At 45.7% G+C, this 18728-nt stretch overlaps 1 long non-coding RNA gene across 2 annotated transcripts; it reads left to right on the plus strand.

The window, feature by feature from the left end:
* Positions 1–3705: 3705 nt before the first annotated feature.
* LOC140621825 (uncharacterized) lies at positions 3706–14252 on the plus strand. 2 transcript variants are annotated; one of them, XR_012021551.1, is made up of 4 exons: positions 3706–4031; positions 4973–5042; positions 6681–6838; positions 14010–14252. It is a non-coding gene; the product is annotated as an uncharacterized lncRNA (long non-coding RNA). The 2 variants fall into 2 exon arrangements; XR_012021552.1 differs by lacking the exon at positions 6681–6838.
* Positions 14253–18728: the final 4476 nt, after the last annotated feature.

Raw genomic sequence — 18728 nt, forward strand, 5'->3', positions numbered from 1 at the left:
CTGTCACTGTGGATTATGCCACACATCCTCCAGAAGCCTCCCCACAGGTTCTGAGGAGGCCAGGCTCCTGTCACCATGGACACAGCCCCACATGGGACTGAAGCCTATCCGCGGGTCCTGAGAAGGCCAGGACTCCTGTCAGCGTAGACGCGGCCCCACATCATCCCGAAGACTCACCGCAGGTCCTGAGGAAGCTGGGGCTACTGTCAGCGTGGACGCGACCCCACGTCATCCCGCAAACTCCCCGCGGGTCCTGAGGAGGCTGGGGATCCTGTCCCCGCGGACACAGCCCCACGTCATCCCGAAAACTCACCGTGGGTCCTAAGGAGGCCAGGACTCCTGTCAGCGAGGACGGGGCCCCACATCTTCCTGAAGTCTCACCGCGGGTCCTGAGGAGACCGGGCTCCTGTCAGCGAGGACGGGGCTCCACATCCTCTGGAAGCCTCACCGGGAGTCCTGAGGAGGCCAGGGCTCCTGTCACTGTGGAGGCAGCCCCACATGGTCCTAAAGCCTACCCGCGGGTACTGAGGAGGCCGGGGCTCCTGTCAGCGTGGACGCGGCCCCACGTCCTCCTCAGGCCTCCAGAGCGCAAAGGGGCTCCTGTTACGTGCTACTGCGCACGTGCGCCCTTGACCCGGGCCTGGGTTCGGGCGCCCCCTGCGGGACGCTCAGGAGCTGAAGGAGGCCGTGCAGGAGGCGGCGTCCCCGCGCCCAGGGCCGGACCTGCCTCCTTCCAGGCTCCAGCTGAGACCTAGGAGCTTCGGAAACGTCGCGCTGAAATGGAGCACAACACCCGGCTTCCCCAGAAATGCTTAATGACAATGAATTGGAACCCACAGGATGCGAAATGAAATGTGGACCAAACTTTTACCACGTCTACCAAGACTCATTCAACCCTCTTCCACTGTGGGCGGGACCGCGGGCTAGTGCAGCCGCCCTGGAAACAGTCAGGAGGCTCCTCAGGAAGTTACCGATAGACCTGCCCTGCGACCGGCAGGTGCACGGCCTGGAGCTCACTCCGAAGATACAGATGCAATGAAACGCCGGGACACCTGCGCCCCGATGTCTACAGCAGCCGGGTCCACAGTAGCCACACTGTGGGAGGAGCCTCGGTGCCTTCAGACAGATGATGGCTAAAGAGGATGGGAGATAGATGATGGTCATAGAGAGAAGAATGGTACTCAGCTATCAAAGAGAAGGAAATCTTGCCATTTGCAATGACGCGGATAGAACTAGAGGGATCATGTTAAGTGAAATAAGTCAGTCGGGAAAAAGAATGACCGTGTGGTGTCATTCATAGGTGGAATTAAAGAAGCAAAGCAGATGAACTACTGTGAAGGGAAGGAAAAACAAATAAGATGAAAACAGATGCAGGAAATACACTCTTAATCATAGGAAACAAACTGAAGGTCGCTGGAGGGGGGGGAGGGGTTAACGGGGGATGGGCACGAAGGAGGGCAGGTGATAGCACGAGCACTGCTGTTCTCTCCAACTGGTGAATCCCTGAATTCTACCTCTGAAAGTAGAATTATACTTTCGTTATAACGAAAACACTATACGTTAATTATTTGGGTTTAAATTAAATTAAGCTAAAAAATACCAGTTGTATCAGAGCACATTTCCTTCTACACTCTCTGTTCTGCGCCTTCAGCTTATGCTGGAACCACCCCCTGTGGGTCTAAGTAGGTGCCACGCCTCGTTCATGGCCCAACCCAGGGCTAGAACTCAGGACCCCGAGATCAGGACCGGAGGTGAGGTCAGGAGTCGGATGCTTAACCGACAGAGCCAGCCGGGGGTCCGAGAACCACACTGCTTTATCCTGTGTCTCTGTGACATCGTTTGAAATAGGAAAGTGCTGCGTCCCGCTCTGTCCTGCTTTTCCAATACTGATTTGCTGTCCGGGGGGGCTGACAGATGTTAGGTTTTTTTTTTTTTTTTCCTATTTCTAGGATCTACCACCATGATTTTGATAGGAATGACAGTGAAACCGAGGGTGGCTTCAGGAACTGCGGACACTTTCACAAGATGAGGCTTCCACCCCACGAGCCCAGGACGACCTCCCAGAGCCTGGTATGGCTCAGTGCATAAGTCTTGTGCTCCTTTGGTTCAGGCTCATTATTTATTCTCTGTGATGCTCCTGAGAAGGGAGTCACGTCCTTCATTTCCTTCCTGAGTGCTCATTATTGGGACACAGCAAGGCTACTGAGCTCTGTAGGTTCAGTTGGTGTCCCGTGAATTTACTGAATTCAATCATTAGTTCTAACAGGTTTTGGTGTGGGCTCTCGGGTTTCCTGTTTCTAGTACCGCGTCTTCAGCAAATAGGGACAGTGTGACGTCCCCCTTCCAGGTGTGAAACCTTTGCTGTTTCCTGTCTGTTGACTACATTAGGACTTCCAGTGCTGAGAGGGGACCTCCTTGGCTTCTTCCTGCTCTTAGGGGAGACGATTTCAGGTTTTCACCCTTGAAGATGATGTCAGCTTCCTAGCGGCCTTTATTCTGTTGATAGACATTTCCTCAAAACCCACTATGCTTTTGATGCTGTATTTTGTCAAATGTTTTTTCTGCAACTCTTGAGAGGATCGTATGCTTTTTGTCCTTTCTCTCGTTTTTCTTTTTTTTAAGATTTTATTTATATATCCTTGAGAGACACAGAGACACAGAGAGAGAAAGACAGAGACACGGGCAGAGGGAAAAGGCGGCTCCATGTAGGGAACCCGACATGGGACTCGATCCCGGGACTCCAGGATCACGCCCTGGGCTGAAGGCAGGCGCTAAACCGCTGAACCACCGGGGGCTACCCCATGTCCTTTCTCTGGTTAATGTGATGGATCCTGCTGACTGATGGACAGAGGGGCCGTGGGTAGGACACGGGCGACGTAGATGAACAATAGTAACAGCTATAAGCGTCTGGTTTGTAAATAAAATAAGTCACAGAAATTTAGAAAATACAGCCTAGGGAATAGAGTCAGTACTGTTGTGATAACTTTATACGGGGACAGACGGTGACGCTGCTTCTCGTGGGGGGAGCTGAGTAAGGCACAGAATTGTCAAGTCTCTAGTTGTAGCCCTGAAACTACTGTCACATTGTGTGTTGACTGTACTTCAGTAAATATCAAGGAAAAGGGGTTTCTGGTAGGACTCCCGGTGGGTCCGTGAAAGGCATTTACACGGTCGTTACACACACGAAGACACCTCTGCAGAGGGGATAAAGATGCTCACGTGTCTTCATGTTAATTTTTAGAAAATTTACTTGAGAGAGGGTGCGGTAGGGAGGAGCAGAGGGAGAGGGGAACCTGGAGTGGACTCCTCACCCAACGGAGCCCGAGCCCCACGCGAGGCTCCATGCCACAACCTCGAGATCCTGACCTGAGCCAAATTAAAGAGTCGACGTGGAACCGACTGAACCACCCAGGAGCCCCTCAAATGTTAAGTGCGACCCCATGCTGTGAACTCTGGGGGTCGGGGGGACATCTGTGACCCCCAGTCTGCCTAGAATGGTGGGAGGCCTGCAGGGCCCGAGGATGGGGGAGGGTGCCTGCATCCCCTTCCCACCTGGCGGGGGGACAGGACCCTCCCCCGGGACCCTTGGCCTTCAGGGTGAAGGGCTAAGTGCTGATTGGACCCCGCCTGCCCACAGTGATGATGCGGGACCCCACTGTGGGCGGAACTGTGACGCCCCCGGGTTCCACTACTTCCTGGCGCTCACTGTGCTTCTGCAGACCTTCGGAAGCACTCGTGCTTTGGATCTGGCTCACAGCGACCCGACTCTCCTGCTCTCCCAAGTAGCTCAGTACTCCCACTCTCCTCAGTACCCCCACTCTCCCCAGTACCCCCACTCTCCCCAGTACTCACACTCACCCCAGTACCCCAACTCTCCCACTCTCCCCAGTACTCCCACTCTCCCCAGTACCCCAACTCTCCCACTCTCCCCAGTACCCCAGAACTCCCACTCTACCCAGTTCCCCAACTCTCCCACTCTACCCAGTACACGATGCATAAAGAGGAGGCGCTCACACAGCGATAGGTCACAGGTGAGTGGCCCCTGATGCCTGCTCCCCGTGGGCCACTCTGGGGCCTGTGGGTCCGGGTGGGGGCGCTGGCCTCCTGGGCTGGGGTCCAAAACACCCCGACCCCAATGAGATGACCTTGAGCAGCTCCTGCAGCCCTTCCACAGCCCCACGGGGTGAGGGTGGCCCCCTAAGGCCCTGTCCAGGGAAAGAGGCTGCAGTCAGAGTTTGGCAGCTCCCTCGGGACCCCCGCTCCCCTGTAAGGCCTGTGCTATTCAGGGAGACACAATACGTGACCTTTCCAGCCCGTCCTAGATGCAAGGACCCCGACAGGGATGACACCCCCCCGCCCCACTCTGTGGTGAGGGGAGGACGGTCAGGGCCTGCTGGGTCCCCCTGACCGGTGAGCAGGCTTACTCTTCACGCACTGGAATGCGGGCAGAGTCCCTCGTGCTCCCCCCAGAACCCCCCTCAGGCTATTCACGCATCGTTGCCCTCAGTGTGGGGAGTTTGGTCGCACTCTTGCTGGCATCAGGTTTTAATTTTGATGAAGTCTAGTCCGTTGCTTTCTCCCCTCGGTCGTTGTGCTTGTGGAATCTAAGAGAAACCTTCGATATCCCCCGGGCTGGGAGACATCAACCCGAGCATCAGATCGGCAGTTCGCCAGAGCCTCCTGGGTCCCCCGCCCGTGTGCTCCTGATACCGGGGTGGGAGCGCACTGTGATCCCAGCGTGACGGCGTGTCCTGGGACAGTGGCTGGGAAGGTGGACTGTAGGTGGGCGAGTGACAGACAGGCAGTGAGGGCCGGCGTGTGATGTTCTAGCCAAGCCTCTGCCCCTCAGGGCTATGGGGTTGTCTCCGGCTCTGGTCAGATGGAGGGGGACCTGCCCACGGGGAGCACCCAGACGCATGTGTCCTCGGAAGGTTTTCATGTGCCGTCATTCTTGGATGTGTTTGGATTGCAGCACCATGCAGGAGGACTCGGAGAACCTACTGGCCTTGTGAAGGGAGGATATCGTGGCCCGGTACCATCAGGTGAGGCCCAGAAGGGACCATAGACAATACACACCCACGACAAGGGAGACCATACCTGCAAGGCAGGGGAGGCCCAGGAGAGGATCAGAGCCAAGGATGAGTCAGGTCAGCCCAGACAAGGACCATAGTCACCAGGAACAAGTGAGACCCTGGGGATGGTACTGGTGTCAGTAGCAACTAAGGGTCCATCCTGGATGTTAGTCATTGGTAGCTGAGGAGCCCAGTCACCAGGTATGGTGAGGCCCAGGTGGGGACCGCAGTCACCAGGTCCAGATGAAGTCCACAGCTACCATGTCCAGGTGAGGCCCAGGTGGGGACCAGAGTCACCAGGTCCAGGTGAGGCAAAGGTGGAGACCACAGTCACCAGGTCCCGGTGAAGCCAAGGTGGGAACCGCCTTAATAGAAATGCGAACCCTTCTCACTGTAGTGTTCCAGCTGTTCTCTCTTTAAATCTCAGGCCGAATTCATAGGTTTTCAGGATGATTTGAGAGTTAGCTAGGTAGTTTGGTAGGGACAGGTGACTTGGGGACCCTACTCTTCGGCTGTCTTGCCCTTCTGACAGGAATATTTTTAGCAGTGAACAGTAAAGTCTGTTTATTAAAAGTTGTTATTAATTTGTGCAAACAAATTTCTGTAGGCTTAAAGCAACTGTGAATCACACATATCCACACTGGCTAGAAAAATTTTTTAACCTGAGTTTCTAGATCATTTTCATTATGTGAATGATTTCTTTCCAAAACTAATTACCAAAGGAAGTAGGGCAATGTGACAAGAGAAATAGCCAAACAACATGAGAAAAAAGAAACAAACAAAAAAAACCTAAGCATTTTTCTTGGGATGAGAGAAATCCTGATCGTGTAAGGTTTTTTTCACCCTGCCCTGAGAAAAACCAATTCCCTGACTCAGATGCGTCAGGAGACAACTGGGTTTCTGATCCAGTAAATCGTGACGGCCTCTGGCACTTGGTTCCCACAGCTGTGGATGTGACCTCAGACCAGCTCGGTGGTTTCCAGGCTGCACTTGGAGGAATTGGAAGGGCTCTGAACATGCACCTTAGGGGCAGTCTGGGATCCATACCCTACAGCTTTTAATTGATAGGTACACCAACTCACATAAAACTTTGCTAGAAAGAAGTCGAATTGTGTGTTTTAAGAATTGAAAATGGGCAGCCTGGGTGGCTCAGCCATTTAGCACTGCCTTCTGCCCAGGGCGTGATCCTGGAGACCCAGAATGGAGTCCCACTTCGGGCTCCCTGCATGGAGCCTGCCTCTCCCTCTGCCTGTGTCTCTGCCTCTCTCTCTCTCTCTTTCTCTCTCTCTCTCATGAATAAATAGATAAAATATATTTTTAACAAGTATATTGTAGGGCAGCCCCGGTGGCTCAGCGATTTAGCGCCACCTTCAGCCCAGTGTGGGATGCTGGACATGCAGCATGGAGTCCCACGTCAGGCTCCCTGCATGGAACCTGCTTCTCCCTCTATCTGTGTCTCTGCCTCTCTCTCCCTCTCTCTCTCTCAAATAATAAATAAATAAATAAATAAATAAATAAATAAATAAATAAATAAATAAATAAAATGAAAAAGTATATGGCAGCTATATTGGTAGCTATATTAATCAAGTGTGTTGTTTTTGGGGGGAGGAGCAAGATGGCGGAAGAGTAGGGTCTCCAAATCACCTGTCTCCACCAAACTACCTAGAAAACCTTCAAATTATCCTGAAAATCTATGAATTCGGCCTGAGATTTAAAGAGAGACCAGCTGGAATGCTACAGTGAGAAGAGTTCGCGCATCTATCAAGGTAGGAAGACGGGGGAAAAAGAAATAAAGGAACAAAGGCCTCCAAGGGGGAGGGGCCCCGCGAGGAGCTGGGCTGAGGCCAGGGCGAGTGTCCCCAGGACAGGAGAGCCCCGTCCCGGAGACGCAGGAGCTGCACCGACCTTCCCGGGGGAAAGGGGCTCGCGGGGAGTTGGAGCAAGACCCAGGAGGGCGAGGATGCCCTCGGGCTCCCTGGGACAGTAACAGAGCAACTGCGCGCCCAGGAGAGTGCGCCGAGCTCCCTAAGGGCTGCAGCGCGCGGCGGGACCCGGAGCAGCTCGGAGGGGCTCGGGCGGCAGCTCCGCGGAGGGGGTTACGCAGCCCGGGAGCGCGAATCCAACAGCGCAGGCTCCGGAGCACAGGGCGCCGAGACACAGCCCAGGATCCTGCCTCCCCCGGGACAGGCAGAGGCCGGGAGGGCCCAGGACAGCAAGGACGCTCCTGCCCCAGCTGAGCAGAGCAACGGCCCCGCCCCGGAGCCTCCAGGCCCTGCAGACGGAGTTCCTGCCGGAGCTGAATCCAGGTTTCCAGAGCTGCCCCGCCACTGGGGCTGTTCCTCCTGCGGCCTCACGGGGTAAACAACCCCCACTGAGCCCTGCACCAGGCAGGGGCAGAGCAGCTACCCAACTGCCAACACCTGAAAATCAGCACAACAGGCCCCTCCCCCAGAAGATCAGCTAGACTGACAACTTCCAGGGGAAGCCAAGGGACTTAAAGAACACAGAATCAGAAGATACTCCCCTGTGGTTCTTTTTTTTGTTTGTTTGTTTTTGTTTTGTTTTGCTTTTTGATTTGTTTCCTTCCCCCACCCCCTTTTTTTCTCCTTTCTTTTTCTTTCTCTTTTTCTTCTTTTTTTTTTTTTTCGTTTTTTTTTCTCTTTTTCTTCCCTTTTTTTTTTCTCTTTCTCTTTTCTTTCCTTCTTTCTCTCCTCTCTTTTTCTCTTTTTCCCAATACAATTTGCTTTGGGCCACTCTGCACTGAGCAAAATGACTAGAAGGAAAACCTCACCTCAAAAGAAAGAATCAGAAACAGTCCTCTCTCCCACAGAGTTACAAAATCTGGATTACAATTCAATGTCAGAAAGCCAATTCAGAAGGACTATTATACAGCTACTGGTGGCTCTAGAAAAAAGTATAAAGGACTCAAGAGACTTCATGACTGCAGAATTTAGAGCTAATCAGGCAGAAATTAAAAATCAATTGAATGAGATGCAATCCAAACTAGAAGTCCTAACGACGAGGGTTAACGAGGTGGAAGAACGAGTGAGTGACATAGAAGACAAGTTGATAGCAAAGAGGGAAACTGAGGAAAAAAGAGACAAACAATTAAAAGACCATGAAGATAGATTAAGGGAAATAAACGACAGCCTGAGGAAGAAAAACCAACGTTTAATTGGGGTTCCCGAGGACGCCGAAAGGGACAGAGGGCCAGAATATGTATTTGAACAAATTCTAGCTGAAAACTTTCCTAATCTGGGAAGGGAAACAGGCATTCAGATCCAGGAAATAGAGAGATCCCCCCCTAAAATCAATAAAAACCGTTCAACACCTCGACATTTAATTGTGAAGCTTGCAAATTCCAAAGATAAGGAGAAGATCCTTAAAGCAGCAAGAGACAAGAAATCCCTGAATTTTATGGGGAGGAGTATTAGGGTAACAGCAGACCTCTCCACAGAGACCTGGCAGGCCAGAAAGGGCTGGCAGGATATATTCAGGGTCCTAAATGAGAAGAACATGCAACCAAGAATACTTTATCCAGCAAGGCTCTCATTCAAAATGGAAGGAGAGATAAAGAGCTTCCAAGACAGGCAGCAACTAAAAGAATATGTGACCTCCAAACCAGCTCTGCAAGAAATTTTAAGGGGGACTCTTAAAATTCCCCTTTAAGAAGAAGTTCAGTGGAACAGTCCACAAAAACAAAGACTGAATAGATATCATGATGACACTAAACTCATATCTCTCAATAGTAACTATGAATGTGAACGGGCTTAATGACCCCATCAAAAGGCGCAGGGTTTCTGACTGGATAAAAAAGCAGGACCCATCTATTTGCTGTCTACAAGAGACTCATTTTAGACAGAAGGACACCTACAGCCTGAAAATAAAAGGTTGGAGAACCATTTACCATTCGAATGGTCCTCAAAAGAAAGCAGGGGTAGCCATCCTTATATCAGATAAACTAAAATTTACCCCAAAGACTGTAGTGAGAGATGAAGAGGGACACTATATCATACTTAAAGGATCTATTCAACAAGAGGACTTAACAATCCTCAATATATATGCTCCGAATGTGGGAGCTGCCAAATATATACATCAATTATTAACCAAAGTGAAGAAATACTTAGATAATAATACACTTATACTTGGTGACTTCAATCTAGCTCTTTCTATACTCGATAGGTCTTCTAAGCAAAACATCTCCAAAGAAACGAGAGCTTTAAATGATACACTGGACCAGATGGATTTCACAGATATCTACAGAACGTTACATCCAAACTCAACTGAATACACATTCTTCTCAAGCGCACATGGAACTTTCTCCAGAATAGACCACATATTGGGTCACAAATCGGGTCTGAAATGATACCAAAAGATTGGGATTGTCCCCTGCATATTCTCGGACCATAATGCCTTGAAATTAGAACTAAATCACAACAAGAAGTTTGGAAGGACCTCAAACACATGGAGGTTAAGGATCATCCTGCTAAAAGATAAAAGGGTCAACCAGGAAATTAAGGAAGAATTAAAAAGATTCATGGAAACTAAGGAGAATGAAGATACAACCGTTCAAAATCTTTGGGATGCAGCAAAAGCAGTCCTAAGGGGGAAATACATCGCAATACAAGCATCCATTCAAAAACTGGAAAGAACTCAAATACAAAAGCTAACCTTACACATAAAGGAGCTAGAGAAAAAACAGCAAATAGATCCTACACCCAAGAGAAGAAGGGAGTTAATAAGGATTCGAGCAGAACTCAACGAAATCGAGACCAGAAGAACTGTGGAACAGATCAACAGAACCAGGAGTTGGTTCTTTGAAAGAATTAATAAGATAGATAAACCATTAGCCAGCCTTATTAAAAAGAAGAGAGAGAAGACTCAAATTAATAAAATCATGAATGAGAAAGGAGAGATCACTACCAACACCAAGGAAATACAAACGATTTTAAAAACATATTATGAACAGCTATATGCCAATAAATTAGGCAATCTAGAAGAAATGGACGCATTCCTGGAAAGCCACAAACTACCAAAACTGGAACAGGAAGAAATAGAAAACCTGAACAGGCCAATAACCAGGGAGGAAATTGAAGCAGTCATCAAAAACCTCCCAAGACACAAGAGTCCAGGGCCAGATGGCTTCCCAGGGGAATTTTATCAAACGTTTAAAGAAGAAACCATACCTATTCTCCTAAAGCTGTTTGGAAAGATAGAAAGAGATGGAGTACTTCCAAATTCGTTCTATGAAGCCAGCATCACCTTAATTCCAAAGCCAAAGACCCCGCCAAAAAGGAGAATTACAGACCAATATCCCTGATGAACATGGATGCAAAAATTCTCAACAAGATACTGGCCAATAGGATCCAACAGTACATTAAGAAAATTATTCACCATGACCAAGTAGGATTTATCCCTGGGACACAAGGCTGGTTCAACACCCGTAAAACAATCAATGTGATTCATCATATCAGCAAGAGAAAAACCAAGAACCATATGATCCTCTCATTGGATGCAGAGAAAGCATTTGACAAAATACAGCATCCATTCCTGATCAAAACTCTTCAGAGTGTAGGGATAGAGGGAACATTCCTCGACATCTTAAAAGCCATCTATGAAAAGCCCACAGCAAATATCATTCTCAATGGGGAAGCACTGGGAGCCTTTCCCCTAAGATCAGGAACAAGACAGGGATGTCCACTCTCACCACTGCTGTTCAACATAGTACTGGAAGTCCTAGCCTCAGCAATCAGACAACAAAAAGACATTAAAGGCATTCAAATTGGCAAAGAAGAGGTCAAACTCTCCCTCTTCGCCGATGACATGATACTCTACATAGAAAACCCAAAAGTCTCCACCCCAAGATTGCTAGAACTCATACAGCAATTCGGTAGTGTGGCAGGATACAAAATCAATGCCCAGAAGTCAGTGGCATTTCTATACACTAACAATGAGACTGAAGAAAGAGAAATTAAGGAGTCAATCCCATTTACAATTGCACCCAAAAGCATAAGATACCTAGGAATAAACCTCACCAAACATGCAAAGGATCTATACCCTCAAAACTATAGAACACTTCTGAAAGAAATTGAGGAAGACACAAAGAGATGGAAAAATATTCCATGCTCATGGATTGGCAGAATTAATATTGTGAAAATGTCAATGTTACCCAGGGCAATATACACGTTTAATGCAATCCCTATCAAAATACCATGGACTTTCTTCAGAGAGTTAGAACAAATTATTTTAAGATTTGTGTGGAATCAGAAAAGACCCCGAATAGCCAGGGGAATTTTAAAAAAGAAAACCATAGCTGGGGGCATCACAATGCCAGATTTCAGGTTGTACTACAAAGCTGTGGTCATCAAGACAGTGTGGTACTGGCACAAAAACAGACACATAGATCAGTGGAACAGAATAGAGAATCCAGAAGTGGACCCTGAACTTTATGGGCAACTAATATTCGATAAAGGAGGAAAGACTATCCATTGGAAGAAAGACAGTCTCTTCAATAAACGGTGCTGGGAAAATTGGACATCCACATGCAGAAGAATGAAACTAGACCACTCTCTTTCACCATACACAAAGATAAACTCAAAATGGATGAAAGATCTAAATGTGAGACAAGATTCCATCAAAATCCTAGAGAAGAACACAGGCAACACCCTTTTTGAACTCGGCCATAGTAACTTCTTGCAAGATACATCCACGAAGGCAAAAGAAACAAAAGCAAAAATGAACTATTGGGACTTCATCAAGATAAGAAGCTTTTGCACAGCAAAGGATACAGTCAACAAAACTCAAAGACAACCTACAGAATGGGAGAAGATATTTGCAAATGACATATCAGATAAAGGGCTAGTTTCCAAGATCTATAAAGAACTTCTTAAACTCAACACCAAAGAAACAAACAATCCAATCATGAAATGGGCAAAAGACATGAACAGAAATCTCACAGAGGAAGACATAGACATGGCCAACATGCATATGAGAAAATGCTCTGCATCACTTGCCATCAGGGAAATACAAATGAAAACTACAATGAGATACCACCTCACACCAGTGAGAATGGAGAAAATTAACAAGGCAGGAAACAACAAATGTTGGAGAGGATGCGGAGAAAAGGGAACCCTCTTACACTGTTGGTAGGACTGTGAACTGGTGCAGCCACTCTGGAAAACTGTGTAGAGGTTCCTCAAACAGTTAAAAATAGACCTGCCCTACGACCCAGCAATTGCACTGTTGGGGATTTACCCCAAAGATACAAATGCAATGAAACGCCGGGACACCTGCACCCCGATGTTTCTAGCAGCAATGGCCACGATAGCCAAACTGTGGAAGGAGCCTCGGTGTCCAAAGAAAGATGAATGGATAAAGAAGATGTGGTTTATGTATACAATGGAATATTACTCAGCTATTAGAAATGACAACTACCCACCATTTGCTTCAACGTGGATGGAACTGGAAGGTTTTATGTTGAGTGAAGTAAGTCAGTCGGAGAAGGACAAACATTATATGTTCTCATTCATTTGGGGAATATAAATAATAGTGAAAGGGAAAATAAGGGAAGGGAGAAGAAATGTGTGGGAAATATCAGAAAGGGAGACAGAACGTAAAGACTGCTAACTCTGGGAAACGAACTAGGGGTGGTAGAAGGGGAGGAGGGCGGAGGGTGGGAGTGAATGGGTGACGGGCACTGGGTGTTATTCTGTATGTTAGTAAATTGAACACCAATAAAAAAATAAATTAAAAAAAAAGTGTGTTGTTTTTACATTTTATGGTGACTGGACCTAGCAAGTCTCTACATCAACAACCATCACTATTAGTCCTCACAACAGTGTCATGGGACAGGCAGTATTATTTCCTTTTTATAGATGAAATTGATGACCTCAAGCACATGCGGTTCCTTCCCTTTCTTTTTTTCTGTTCAGAATATACAAGCTATAAGTGAGTAAATTGCAAGAAACCCACTTGCGTGATGAACACCTCTACTTTCCTCAGATGATTTTAATATTTTTCTCAATTCTGAACTCCTTATCTATCTTACTACTCTTTTTGAATAACTTAGGATATGTTTTCCCAGGACTTGTTCAGAGAACCAGTCCCTGGATTAATGTCTTTCCCTAAGTATGAATCAGTGACCTGAAACAGACCCAGCATACACAGATTCTCCTATTTATTCAACACCCATCCATTCCAAAAAGAAGTCTATTTGGCCTTCTATATGACAGGTACAGAGACAGGCTCCGTCCCCACTGGGTTTCGATCTATGTCCCAGAGTACTACCTGCAGTCTTTTGAACTTCCTATCAGGATCCTTAATGCTGATTTCTGAGGGCAAAACAAGCAAGTCCACAGTTCTCCTTCATGCTTCCCCAGCAGACCCTTGGGTTCTCTCCACAGTGTTGAACTGTTACTGAGCCATTGGTTGTGTAGGTCAGTCACAGAGCAGCATTGCCATCCAAAACAAAAAGGAGGAAAAAGGAGTTTGGAAGTAATTGGGTCTCACAAATTGTGGGGAGGGAATATTGAAACTGTGACAATGTTTCTTAGTGCACCTTTTCTCAGAGCCACATCTCTCCTGTTCTTGACTGAGGGACAGGAGAGTCTAGGTAGGAAGAAATAGGTAGGGGGCTACAGATTCAGGCTCACAAAGATCCTAAGGATGCTGAGATGTAAGGAAACCAGAAATAAAGAAACAAACGAGACCACCCTGCCCTAGGTATGGGTAGAGAGGGTCTTTTTTAGGACAGTCCTCTGTGCCCAAAAAAGGATAACCAGACTCCAAAAAGAAGTAAACCATTAAAGATGTGAAAGATGTTATCACTAGTCCTTACTCATGTGGGCAACCCAGCCTGGGCCCCTCCCACTCCTGAGAGCTTTCTCAGTATCCTTGCTTAATAAACTCCCGTCGCTTTACTCACTCTTTGTCCACCAGATTCATTCTTCGACTCCGTGAGACAAGAACCTGACTTTCTCACTTCATTCTGCCTGCTGCACTTCTCTTACCCAAGCTCCCTGGGAAATTACTTCATTGGCTTAATCCCATCTCACTCACCTCCTGCCTCATATCCTTTGGATTCTTCACCACCAAAGGCCAACGAACCAAGAGATGCATGGAGGGATAGAAGACCCAGGTGATAGGGGGAACTAAGGCCAAAAAAATATAGTTTAAAATTATATCTGCTTTTTTAAAAAAAGATTTTATTTGCTCATGAGAGACACACAGAGAGAGAAAGAAAGAGAGAGAGGCAGAGACAGAGACAAAGGGAGAAGCAGGCTCCCTGTGGGAAGCCCAATGTGGAACCCCATCCTAGGACCCCAGGATCAACCACTGAGCCACTCAGGCATCCCTACAATTACATTTCCTAACAAACTTGCAGTCCATAAACAAATACTTGAAACCGACAGAGTGGGACATTCTTACAAGAATTCACAGCTGCCTGAATGTTAATGCTTTGCTAGAGGCCAAAAGCAACATTTGTTTGCTGATAGCCAGACCTCCAGGATCCTATAAATCTTTCAAGTGTGAACATCCTTTTGGAAACTTCTTTTATCTCTAGAGTCCCCATCCCACACAGCAACTTAAAAGATGATAACCAAGGCTCCTCATAATCCTGGTGAAGCTTTTCAGGCCCAGGGGTCCTGTCCCCATACTTTAATAAAAACACCTTTTTGCATGGAAAATGTCTCAAGGATTCTCTCTTGACCACTGGCTCCTGGCCCACAGTACATCACAGGTACATCTCTGAGTTAATTGCATCAGCACATCAGGAAAGTACAGAAGATTTTTGCCTATCTTCTTGTATGACACATTCCGGAGGGGGACATTCCCATCTGTTCGATCTGGGTTTTTCTCTTCCTGGGATATATAGCTAGCTAGCTAGATAGATGATAGAGTGATAGATCTACTGATAGATCGCTCCCAGGAACATAAATAGATGTTTATATAAACAAACATATAAACATAAATCTATGTTTCCACTTAATATATTTATTATTAAATGTATTACTCATAATATAATAATTATCTATAAACAGAACTATATATTTATATTTAAATATGCAAGATAAACATTTCTATATCTAATCTCTATACGTCCATATATAGATCTCCCTATAGAGATAGAGACAAAATGGTTAGAAAGAGATGTGTGCAGAAAGAGAGAGAAATAGATATAGACCTATAAATATGGAGAGGATCTGCTTTCAAATTCTATCCAACGACCTCTCCTCACAAGCACAGGCAAACGCACACACACATACTCAAGAACCTTCTGGTATGTGGCCATGACAGGAAATAACACCCCTTGAGTTGCCATCTCTTCTCCAACTTAAAGGTACCCGCTTTTCTCCAAAGAAGACCTACACAGAGTGAGCAAGCACATGAAAAAATGCTCCACGTGACTTTTCATCAGGGAGATAGAAATCAAAACCACAATGAGATACCACCTCACACCAGTGAAAATGGGAGAAATTAACAAGACGGGAAACGACAAATGTTGGAGAGGATGTGGAGAAAGTGGAACACTCTTGCATTGTTAGTGGGAATGTGAACTGGTGCAGCCACTCTGGAAAACAGTGTGGAGGTTCCTCAAAAACCTGGAAATGGAGTTATACTACAACCCATCGATTGCACTACTGGGTATTTAACCCAAAGACACAGATGTAGTGAACTGACTGGACACTTGCACCCCAATGTTCACACCGGCAATGTTAATAGCCAAACTGTGGAAGGAGACTTGATGTCCTTCAACAGATGAATGGATAAAGAAGATGTGGTCTATATATACAATGTATTATTATTTAGCCATCTGCAAGGATGAATACCTACCATTATCATGGACATGGAACTGGAGGGTATTATGCTGAATAAAATAAGCCACATGGAGAAAGAATTATCATGCGGTTTCACTCTTATGTCGAATGTAAGAAAGAGTGAAGAGGATCATAAGGGAGAGGAGGGAAACTGAGTGGAGAAAATTGAGAGAGGCAGTGTTGTCCCCAAGATTGCGAATCCGAGAAACCACGGAGGAGCCGACACTGATACAAACACACGAGGGTTTATTTACAAGCTCGAGCTTGGGTCCAAGTGTACCCGACACAACGGAGCAAGGACTTGGACCCTGAGACTAAGGGGCGTATCAGCTTTATAGGGGCCAGTGGCCCATGGGATACGCAGAAAGTTGCACAGTCATGTCGGTACACACGCAGGTGGCCGATTGAATTACATCTTACCCTATAGTATCCATTTGAGCTGGCCTATTACTTTGGTCAGAATTGGCGCGCAGTTTTGGTGGGCACAAAGCAGGATTACGTGGTTATGAGCCGATTTCCGATTAGGGTGTGCCCAGCGGCTTGACTAGGGTGGGGCAGCGCCTTAAGCAATAAGCAGGTTATGTGGGGGTCATACAGGAGGTGGCAGGTGTAACACAAAATGGAATCAGTCCTGCTCTGCTTGTCCAGGGGTAGGGGATTTTTGTTAAATTTCCTGGGTCTCACAGAAGATAAACTATGAGAGACTCCTAACTTGGGGAAACAAAGGATTGCGGAAGGGGAGGTGGGTGGGAGGATAGTGTAACTGGGGGACGGGCATTAAGGAGGGCATGTGATGTGATGAACGCTGGGTATTATACTACATGTTGACAAATTGAATTTAAATAAAAATTTTTTTAAATTTAAATTTAAATTAAAAAAAGGTACTGGACGGCTCAGCCATCCTCAGCAATTCATTTATGAAATGGCCCTCAGTAGATCATAAAAAAGTTACAAATGTGAATGGAAAATGACTGAAACTCTTTCCCACTTCAAATAAATAAGTATTCTGAGAAGCAAATCAAAGTTCCAGAATGGAAAAATGCAAAAAACGAGGGAGAGGGAGAAAGAGAAATGAATTCACTTTCTGTGATATTTATTAGTGACGGTCCAATAATGACAAATCCATGATTGTCATTAAAAACAAAGAGTTAATGAACGGTATGGAAACCGATCCCCTCAACTAACAGATAAGGAAACTGAGAAGACAAGAGAAGTCTCCAGGTTATTCTTTTGCACACTAACATTTGAGAACCACTGGCTAGGCACCAAGGAGAATTGATTTACCTTAAAATAGCAAAATTTGAAATCCTATGTCCTTTCCTATTTTCAGATCATAATAAATAAAGAAATGAAACAGCAAAGAGAGAGGGAAGGAGGCAAACAGAAACAAAGTGCAAATCAAAAATGAGATTTACATAAAGTTTGTCTTTCACAAATTTATGGACAAAAGACTCCATACTGATGGAAATATGTTAAAGAGACACAGGTGTCAACTGAAAGAGCTCCCCTGGCCAGAGCGGAGACAATATAAGCAACAAAATAAGTAGTGTTGGATTATAACCCAAAGTGTAAAATAAATATCCATGAATCTATACTAATATTAAAAATTGTAAAAGAAAGAAAGAGGGGCACCTGGGTGGCTCAGTCAGTTAAGCTTCTGCCTTAGGCTCAGATCATGATCCACATCCCAAGGCAGTCTCCCTGTTCAGCAGGGAACCTGCTTCTCCCTCTCCCTCTGCCCCTCTCGCTCATGCTTTTTCTCTCCTCTCTCTCTCTCAAATAAATAAATAACATCTTTGAAAAACAAACACAGAAGAAAGAGAAATCTCCCATGTAGAAGAATTTCAAACAATTTGTGCAGACATTCCACCCTCAAGTGGATGAACGTAACTTCCCACTCTTATGTGTGGAATACACATAGTAACTTCCTTCTACAAAATAGATTATGAAAAAGTTATAATAATAATAATATTATAATAATAATAAAGAATCACTTTACTATGGAGAAAGCTGACAAACACTACCTCAGCAAGATGATCAGATCGATACCAAGACTGATAAATCATGTTGATAGTATCTATACTTTATATGATATAATAAAAATGGCAGTATATCTCTGTATATAATCCGCAATCCCAGTTCAATCATGAGATAAACAACAGACATGTCCCACCTGAGGGAAATTTTACAAAATACTCTACTTCTCAAAGTGTTCCAGTTCAACAACAACAAGGAGAGGCTGAAAAATTGTCACAATCCAGAGGAGCCTAAGAAAACATGAGGACAAGTGTAATGTGATGTGAGGGATGGTAACTTAGCAAAAATTAAGGAAATCTGAATAAAGTATGGTCTTTGGTGAATGCGAATATTTTAATACTGATTCATTAGCTAATATTTGTACCGTACTAATATAAGATATTGATAATTGGAGAAATTGAGTGCAAGCCCATGAGAATTCTCTGTACTATCTTCTCAATTTCCCTATAAATCTTTGTTTTTTTTTCTAATCAGTAAGATTTATTTTGAAAATTGACTTAAATGTATCAGGCTCCAAGTATGAAGACATTTTAAGAATAGTTTAATTAATTTTTGCCTTATTCTTAAAGAGTTCCTTCGATGGGAACAAAGTAAGAATTTTATATCAGAAGGAAAGAAAAACACTTATGAACACCTCCTCAACCTGAAAAGCAGGAAAGGATATTAAATAGCAAAAATCAGATAAAAATACTTCTTTTATAGTAGACACCATATTGCAAGTGCCTTTAAAATTAGCAATGCATAACATTTATTTCCTGGACATTTGTCTTCCAAAGAGTTCACAGTGCTTCAGTGTCAGTTA

Source organism: Canis lupus, chromosome 30 (genome assembly GCF_048164855.1).
Source record: "Canis lupus baileyi chromosome 30, mCanLup2.hap1, whole genome shotgun sequence".
Lineage (NCBI taxonomy): Eukaryota > Metazoa > Chordata > Mammalia > Carnivora > Canidae > Canis > Canis lupus.